Genomic DNA, 9,982 nt, shown 5'->3' with positions numbered 1-9,982 from the left:
GGTTCCTTCTCTACTTTCAGCAGTGTACTCACAAATACTATCTTTCCATTTAGAAAGCTTATCTCAGTACGCAGTAGCAGAAGTTGTAAACAGCAGCAAGAGACACACCTACAGCTTTCCATATATTTTGTGAAATGTTTGAGAAATGTTTTAAAACCAGTACTTTCTACATTGAGATCTTTAAATCCTTTCTTTTGAGTTAAGATTTACTTTGAAGAACAAGAAATAAGTCTGACAATAACAGACTGTATAAATAGCTTAAATTTATGGGAACCCAGTCATTTGTTTTGGGCAGAAGATGCATTCGCCCTTGACATCAAAAGGAGTAGGATTAGGTTCTAAAGCTTTACCCTGAAACTTGCAATTCATTTTCTGGACTACTTAGGTGTGGATTTGTCAGGAGAATTCAGAGAGTTCTGCCCTTCTCCACACTGCGACCAGCTTTGTTCATGCAGTGTATGCTCCTTAGTGTGCTCCAGTCATGGTTGCATGGCTGCATAGCTCCTCCCATACAGATTAGGACTATCCCCACCCCATGACTAAGGCCTGGAACAGAAGTACGGTTTAAAGGCTTTTACAGTCGTTTTCAGGTATCTGAAATACTTGATTTATCACTTTTTCTGGTCATTTCAGGCATAATGAGATGAATCCTGGGCATACCAAAGTATTTTTAGGAATATAGTGAACCTCCATTCTGCAATAGACTGCTGTAAGTGAGCTTTTGAAGAAGACTACCACTTGTCCACATGCAGAATTCGATCTTTCATTTAAAAAAGTGAATTATAGTAATATCCAATGGAATAAAAAACATTTAATTTCCCTTAAGGAAAATAAAGTCCTGATTTGCCCATATGTGTTACACATCACCTTCTAAAAGAACTAAAGGCTTAAATTATTTGTTCTCTCATGCATGTAATACAGCATAGTATCAAGTAAAATAGCTTTTTTCTACAAGTTATTTTAGTTGAATGGTATTTTAAAAGCATAAAATGGTCTAGTGCTAGTCTCACTGAAACCATAATCAAACAGGTGTTATGCCTGACCATGATGTTTGCAAAGTCTAAAATGTATTTGGCATTTGAAAATTAGAATTTCAATGTTCTCTTTTTAATTTACATATTAATTCACCAACTAAGGAAAAAATAATTATATAAATAAATAACTAAAATCACAGAAAGACTCCATCAACATGAATTGGTAACAAACATTTAGAAGTAGATTGAAATAGTATTCCTGAACTTTGTAATTTTAGAATTACATTTTCCTGAGAATTCATAGATGTATAAGTAAACATCTACATGGTACGTGAACTCCAGATAGGGAGTTCATTAATTATATTTTTTACCAAGAGAAGGTAAATAGTTTTGTCCTTGAGTTACAGAGTTGCAATGTATTAAATTAAGTGCAAAGACTTAAGGACACACTTCATTTGCAACACCAATTATTCCCCTTTATTTCAAATGGATGACTTCAAGTTATAAATGCATAAACAGTTATAGGATTGAGACCTTTTATATTAACTTGAAACAAAGGTCTATAATACATTTTTTTTCAGAACTCAGTTTACTCTGTCTCTGTTAATATGAGCCATTAGATAATAGTATTTCCACTACTGAATTACCGTATTCTCCAGTGCCATCTTCATTTTTGTACCTTTAAACAAAAACACATACACTTATAAACCAAACTTTGATTCATCCAAAATTATGACTTTTGTAGTAGTTTAGGCTTGAGAGAGGCATTTGAAATCCGTATTAAAGACAGAACACTATTCAAAAAATCCTAAATATTGGAAAGATTCAAGCGCATCGGTGTATGATTTTATCCCTTTTTGCAAATAACATTCATCCAGTGCTGAAAGGGTGTGTTTATATGTCACAGGGTATTTACAGCTGTGTCCAGCTGATTCCTGAAGTCGACAGACAAGCAATGCTTCCTCTAGAAATGAAAGGATTTTTGTCCAAGTACTGAGCAGCAAAACGACATTAAGTGAGTACTAAAAGACACAGTTAATTCATGGGATATTAATGCTTCTTCATTATTATCCTGTGCTATGATTATTCAGTTTTACCTGTCCAGAGGAACACCAGAAAGTCTTTCAGATTAGAACATTCTCTTTTCCAAACACTCCTTCACAACACACAATTAAAATATTTCCAGTAAATCAGGTGGCGGTGGAGCATCAGCCTCCAGCGAAGGACATCCTGAACATCAGTATTTTCCTCAGTGCTCGTCCAAAAAGGCTGTTTTTTAAAGCCACTCCCGTTCGGTATGTCCATCTTGAAATCCCTCGCCCCGGCAATGCTTTGAGCAGAGGGTCTTTCGGTTCCTGAGGCGCGGCCTTTCACATCCACAGAGAAGGGCAAAAGCGGCGACAGTAGCTCCAGTGAGTGTCCCACCCGCAGGGGCTGTCGCCTTTGAGGGTTCAGTGTAAGGACCCTCAGTCTGCCTCCTGGGAGGCAACATTTTGTAGTCCTTCTCCTCGTCCTCTCCACCATGCTTACGCAGGACAAAAAATAAACACCAAAATGCGTATTCTTTTTCCAACGGTCCCTTCTTCACAAATCCTCATCGGAGGCTTAAGCGTAAACTTCGGTCTCGTTCCACACACCAAAAAGGGTGGAGGTGGGGGGGGGGGGGCGTGGGGGTGGGGGGGAGGGGAGCGGGGGAAGCAAAACAAGAAAAAAAAAGAAAGAGAAAGTTGTGCCGCAGCCGGAGGGGGTGTGGAAGGGAGAGGACCTACGCAAGGGAGACTCTACCGGGAGAGGCGAGGCAAGGGAGCCCCTCCAGCTGCAGCGGCGGAAGCGGCGCTGGTGGAGCGAGTGAGCGATCGGGCGAGGAGGAGGCAGCGGAGGGAAGGGGGAGGCTGCTGGTGTTTGGCGCCGGTGGAGGGAGTCATTCCTGCCGCTGCACTTCCGGTCGGCATTTTGTTCGGAGAGGGAGCGAGAGAGACACACACAGGATCCTTCCCCCTCCTCGCCCTTCTCTCCCCCTGCCCCCCCCGCTCGGTACCGACTCACCGTGCCCAGGCCGCCCCTCCCCGCCCTCCTGCGCTCGCACTCTCGGAGGGAGCGGCGGCGGCGGCGGCCCCTTGGCAGCGCTGCCCCTCGGCCACCTCCTGCTCTCCCTGGCTCGGAGCGCGGCTCGGAACCGGTTCGGCGCGGCCCGGCCCGTGTTGATGTTGTGAAGCAGGCTCGGGGGGAAGGGATTTGCCTCGGCCGCACACCCCCCGGCTCTACATGTTCGCTGCACTAAGGAGGAGACGGAAGAGGAGCCAGCCCCCCTCCCGGCCCGGATTATTGTTGTTATATTATCTCCCCTCCTCCTCCTGCTCCGCGGCGGCGGCGGCGGCCCAGCGGCGGCGGCGGCTCCTCTGAGGAGGGAGGGGGGCGGATTTCTTTCCCCCTCTCTCGGATTCTCGTTGGATTCAGACGCCGATTTGCTCAGGTAATCCCCCCTCCTTGTCTCCCCTTCCCCTCCCTGCCCTCTCCAGCAGCGGGCCGGGCCTCTCAGACCAGCGGCCCAGCACTGCCGGGAGCAGAGGGGATTAGCTGTTATCCGGGGTAGAGGGGAGTAAGTGGCAACCGGAGGTGTTTATTTCGCAGCCCTCCTTCCTGCTCGGTCGGGTCTGGCGGAGGAGGTTGGTTCCTGCCGGGCTGCCGGGAGGCCCAGGCCCGGCGGAGGGCGCAGGCCCGCCGGCCAGCGCCTTTACTCCAGCTCGGGGATTAGAAAGGCGAAGCGGCTGCTCAGTGACAGGCCTCAACCCGAAAAGAGCAGGAGGAGGAGGAGGAGGTGGAAACAATACAATTAGTCGCAAATGTGCACTGATCCTTTGCCATATTTACAACTTCACCTAGGTCAGGGAAGGAAGGTCCCAGCGCAGAGAGCCCTCTGAAGTGGGCCAGGAGTAACTGGCGGAATAGGGGAGGAGAGACAATGTAAATACTAAGAAACAAAAATGCCACCTCTCTTTGCTATTACCTTCTCCTTCTAACCAACTGTGTTCTGAACATTAAAAAGTTTGAATGCTTTTGGTTTTATAACCTGCAGGCGTTTAATCTCTAAATAATATTATTGATTAGTGTGTTAATGATTTAGTATATTTATAGTATAAAATAGTGCTTGAGGGATGATTGACACAACACGGACACCTGCAGACCCCGGAAATACAGATAGACAAGCATATTGTATCAGGTACTCCACACAATCTTGCTGTCTTTGTGCTGTATATGTTACAGAAATATATATTAAAAGAGGAAATACCATTTTCTTCTTCTAACAAACAGAAAACAGGCAATGGATCGTGTGTAAAGTGTTGTGTTTATGACATTTAAGGGACCAAGGTGAAGATGAGATCTTAATCAAAATACTTGAGAATCAAATGTAAATTTATTTAAGTGAAATGTGAGGAATGCTTAAAAAGTGTCATCTTTTCTTGTCAGGACATATCACTTTGAGATCCTGAGGTTGTTATTGGCTGTTTGTGTCCATGATGTTTGAATATGTAATTAGGTGTCATTTTTACAGGTCAAACGTATTTTGAAAATGACTATTTATTAGTCTCAGGTCTTTGTAAATAAATGGTAGCTGATTTACAATAAAGTAAGTCTTGGACTTATAAGTGGTAAAGTTGTAAGTGTTGCTAAAAACTCAGGCAGATTTAAAACAAACACCCTGTGAACTAAAAAAAATACATAAATTACATAGTTGCAGGAAATTTTAAGATGCAAAGTTTTCATCCTTGTAGCAAGGAATTTTTTAAGTGGCAAATGAGTATTGACATTACATAATATGTTAAATCTTCAGCAGGTTTTTTAGTTGTTCAGGTAGATTTGTTGTTATAATACATGGTTACTACATCTGATAGAGTAACTTTCTGGTGCATCGTGTTCAGTCTTATAAATAAAACTCTGTCATCGTGCCTCCCGCGTGGCCTGATACATGTTTAAAAGAGTGAAGTTAATATAGCTGTCACGTAGAAGGCGTGTTTTTAATGCTGTAAATCCGTGTAGTAGTCAGTAGCGTGTCCGTGATTTGTATTGGTCAGGGAGCAGTTTGAATTTTAAAAAGCCAGAAGATCCTGCTGAGCCCCAATCCCGGCCTCCCTTCCTCCCACTAATCTCCCATTCCTGTCTTTGTGCTGCCTGGTCCTGTTAGACACTGTTTGCAACAGGGCCTCAGGCCTACGTGCGTGGAGAGGAACCATTTACAGTTCGAAAAAGCAGCTTTTTATTTTTAAACTTTGTGAAATGCAGAGGGAGCCACTAGTCGTCTCTAACTGTCCCCACCTCGGTGTGTAACAGCGGAATTGCTGTTTGCTTTTGGCCCACAGCGTGTGTTGAAGCCGAGTGTAACTCTGCCTCACAGGAAAGAAAGGACTGTGCAGAAGTAGTTGTAATTCCTGGGTAGTTTTCATCATCAAGAAGCGACATTATAGCCCTAGCGTTTCTTTCGTCTCTGTTTCAGGCAGCTGCCGTTCTAAGAAGAATGTGTTTGTTAAGCTAACAGTAGTGAACTTTTCTGACTGATTTTTCATTTAAGGAGGTTTGCTTTAAATATTCTAGATATAAGCAGGAAATGAGCTACTGCAGTTACACAGTTCCTGTCAAATTTATCTTGCCAGGGTTGTGTGGTTGTGTTTACAGCACCCTTTTTTTTCCTTTTTCCTTTTTTTTTTTTTTTTTAATCAGAGCGGATGCACTTTTCTGGAATGAAAAATACATATATTTATAAAGGGAAATATAAGATGTTGTCTATTTTATTTGTAATGAGTTTTTTGGGTTTGTTCTTGTGAGCCATTATGTGGTTAATCTTGAAATAGTTACTTTATCACAGTTTATACAGTTTTACAGAAATATTTAAAGTTGAAGTATTAATAAGAGAACTTATTCTTCTTTTGAGTTGCATGTTTTAGCATATTTAAGAGAGTGTGTATGTGTGTATGTGTGAAGCAGGCATGTGGCACTTTCATACTACTTTTTCCCTGATGTTAGGAGCTTGTACTGATCCAATGTTTATCACAACAGGTAGTTGCTTAAGGACAATGTATTTCTTTTACTGATGTTATAGAAATACTAAATTAATTATTCTCAAAACATTAGTTGTAACAATTATTTTAACAAAAAGAGGAAAATGCTTCTTTCTGTTTTATTTTGTGCTTTTGACTGTTTTGTACATTTTGAATTTGCTTCCTCTGTACAGGTTTTTTTTTTTTTCCTCAACTTCTTGAACATTTTACCTGAAGTTGTTCCAACAAAAATCTGTTCCTGAAGTATTCTGCTGTTGATTAAAGCTGGTTTTATACTTTTTAAAAATAAGGACATAGAAACAGGCATACCAGTAAAATACTATATTTTTTAAAATATGAAATGTTTAAGTTTTGATTTAGAAGCAACAGACAGGATCAGAGAAGCAAAATTATATCCTTAAGCCCTTTTGAAGATCCTTGTTCTACATAAGAGCACAGGTACCCCTGTGAAACCTTATGCTTGAGACTCCATGTACATAAATGTTCATACAACTCTTCTTGCAGAGTTGAGGCCGTAGATAGTGATTTCCTTAGGACAGAACCTTTTTGTTTGTTTGTGGTGTTGTGTTAGTGTGATTATTATGGTAATATAACTTTAACCCAAGGTTTTTCACGTATATAGTCCTCTACAATATAAATAAACTATATTTTGGAGGATACTAGATGAACAATGCAAATTGATTTGAGCTAGAGATCCTATTCCTATTTTTATGTGTTCAGTGGCAACTTGACTTTTAAATCTGTTGTATTACAAAGTGTTAAACTGATTAAATTGAATTTATGTTAGTATTTCATAAAAATTGCACAAGAAATGTGAAATTTCTGTATAATTGCTATAGGTAGTGAGAAAAAAAATGTACTTCTGTCCTGAATATCTAGACCTAGGAAAGAAATCAAGTCTTCAATTTCACAATTTTATGATTTCCAGAAATTATGTTAGAGGAGTGTGTAATATTCATGAATGAGTGTAATTTGGATAACAACTATGGGCATACTTAATCAGAAAAATATGAGTAGTGATAGCTTTAGAATTTGGTGACTGGTAGGTATAAGGTGGGTCATCCAGCATTAGGGTGGCTATTTAGTGTCAGAAAACACTAGGACTGTTTTTGAAAGAATAGCCATTTCAATATCATACCACTTACTTTTGATCTTGTTTTTCATTTGCCTTTATTAGAAGTAGTACAGGTTATGTTAGCTTCTGATTTAGGAACAACAGCAGTAATGAACACTCAGTTGCAGAGAGATACATGCAAGAAAATGCTTGAAATCGGTGATACCTGTGTATTTTTGCTAATAATGCTGTACAATAATGATCCCTTTTAATAATAAAAAAGGAATTACTCTTGAAATTACAATTGTTAAACACTTGTTTTCTTTAAGTCTTTAATTAATCTACATTTGTATTTTTTTTTCTTTGTATTACAAACATACTTCTTAGTAGCTGATCCTGACCCCCAAAGCAGGTGTGAAAGAAGTGTTTTACATTGACATCTGTGACACCCCATGAGTAAGGAACTGTGTTTGAGGAGAATTGTGCAGGACCTGTGATTTGCGTCTCACTTCCTGTCCGTACTGTTAACCGTGGAAAATCTGCCCAGCAAAAGGGAAGGGAGAAAGGATTTTGGCCCAACTGTATGTGGAAACTAAGAGGGATTCCAGTCAGATTGAACATGGTTGTTGATACTGTATTTGAAGGTGATTACCTGGTCTACACAAATAACTTTAAAAGAATGTAAATATCCAAGACCAGTTTTCATGTTGAAGCCATAAAAAATTCTAGAAAAAGTTAATTTTTGTGGCCTTTAGAGTTTGTATCAGTTTTAAGTATAAGTAATCAGAGATCTCAGATTTTTTATATGAATAGATAATTAAATTTTTCGTTTTATTGCTGTGATTTGATTTGAAGCACTTTGGTTTTTGTAGCAGTGTGTATGTGTAGACATGCAGTGCATTTTAGATGAACAGTGTCAGAAAGCCCTAGGCTGCAAAATAAGGGAATTAGACAAGGAAACAGCAGACTGAGGAGCTGGGCCTTTAACTGCACCATTATATTCAACCCTACCCTTGCAGCCCCAGTTCAGTGCCTCATACAGGGCATGGGAAATGACGGCTGACCACTCTACTCTTATAACTTAGTTTATATACTTACCATTCAGTGTGTAGCCTGCTGCCTTATTACCTGCTGTGTACATCCAAGCCTTTCAGGAAGACTGAAGTGTTTTCATATTTTAATTTGTAGAGTTATCTCAAAATAAAGTGCTTTGCAAACATTAGAGAGCTTTGGTTTTGCACATCTGTAAAATACTATTTCACTTTTATAGATGAAAGACTGAAACTGAATCAAAGTAGTTTTAAAAACTTATAAATCTTGTCTATTGCGACATGTATGCTTTACTCTTCAGATTTTTAAAGTTACTTTACAGCACTAAGGAAGTTAATAACATTGTTTTTGTTGACCTTATTTGTGGTCATGTGCGTTCTACATTTCGACATGTTAGGTTCATTGTTTCTCCTGAAGCTCTAAAAATTATAGAATGGATTTTCACTGAGGGCCTTAAACATCTATTATATTTCAACTCTTTTGATCATGCCAACAAATGGAAAAGAACAGACTTCCTGCCTGAGAACCTAAAAAACAATCACCATCTATCTCTTGAAGTTTATCAGGGAGAACTGAGAACGGGACTAGATCGTAACCCAAACGCGGCAAGTAATTAAACATTGTGGCTACAATATTGAACATAGAGATACAAAATGTTACTGTTACTCTCTAGGATTGCTAGTTCCTGTTGGAAGGTATCCTAAGTGTTGGGTTTTGACTCTTGGGGGGGAAAAACTCTGGCTCTTGACTTGATGATAATTGTTGCAGTTGATGTAGACTGCTTGAATGCCCACCTCTGCATCTAGTGGTCATGCCACTGCGATGTCAGTCAGTTGTCAAGCTCCCCTAAGACTGTTAGGGAAGCAAAGCTGTTCGAGGTGTAATAAGTGCGTTCCTAGTCAGAAAATTGCTTTGGGGATGTAGGAAGTCCAGGCCCAAATGCATAATTTGTATCAGGCAGAGAACAACTTGAACTTCTTTCTTCCCCTGTGGCTTTTTATATCATGTGCTCAAGGCATGGCTCAGGGGCTGTGAGTACATTATGGAACAAGCTGAATAAGTAGCACTTTAGTCTTATTAACGTCTTTCCTTTCTATATTTACTTGTGAAGGTTTTCTGTGAGAGTATGTATGTGGAGGGTTTTTGTTAATTTGCTTTGGTTTTTCTGGTTTTGATTTTTTTTAAGAAGAGTTGATTTTCGTAAGTGTCAGTTCCCAGCAAAAGATGTTTTGAATGAGAAACTTTTAAATGAATTGGTTTTATTAACTGTGTTTTATTAAAATTCCTAAACAGGAGCGTGTTACGTCCCACATAAGGGGCCTCCTACTTTTTAAGTTTGTGTTTCATGTCATGTGTCATAAATGGGGCAGTGATCCTGTCAATGACAAGAAATGGTATATGATGACTATCACAACACACAAGGGACTAAAATGTAGATATAAGCAACCATAATTCTGACATTTCTTAGTACTTTGATGCTTGTTTTTGTAGTACTAACCTTTTTTCTCTCTTTTTTCCCCCCCCAAGCTCGCTGAATAACAAACATGTGTTTGTGATAATGCAATTTCTATCTCTCATCTTTGAACTCAGCCTTTCCTCTGCATTGGCCAGGTGCTCAGAAAGGATGAGGTTGCAAATACTCTGTCTCTGAAATTTTGTTTTCAAGTCTTATGACTTAATAAGACTGTCCCCTTTTCTTTCATGTTATTTTCCCTTCAGATGTGTTGCTTTCTCTCTTTCTTCAGATATGCTTTCTGGATATTGAGGATAGGAGGAAAAATTTAGAGGGCCCTCACCAGATGCTGTGTACAGCAGCTGACTTAAAAAAATGTCTGTAGAAAAAATAAGCT

At 39.9% G+C, this 9,982-nt stretch overlaps 1 protein-coding gene across 6 annotated transcripts in view; it reads left to right on the top strand.

The window, feature by feature from the left end:
* The first annotated feature begins 2,729 nt into the window (after positions 1–2,729).
* NIPBL (NIPBL cohesin loading factor) overlaps positions 2,730–9,982 on the top strand; it is a 135,030-nt gene continuing 127,777 nt past the window's right edge. For all 6 annotated transcript variants that reach the window (XM_082301578.1, XM_082301579.1, XM_082301576.1 and 3 more), the window contains exon 1: positions 2,730–3,447. The gene's annotated coding sequence lies outside the window, so the exon portion shown is untranslated. The remainder of the gene's footprint in view (positions 3,448–9,982) is intronic.

Source organism: Coloeus monedula (genome assembly GCF_965178545.1).
Source record: "Coloeus monedula genome assembly, chromosome: Z".
Lineage (NCBI taxonomy): Eukaryota > Metazoa > Chordata > Aves > Passeriformes > Corvidae > Coloeus > Coloeus monedula.
This window is presented reverse-complemented; position numbering and strand designations above follow the sequence as displayed.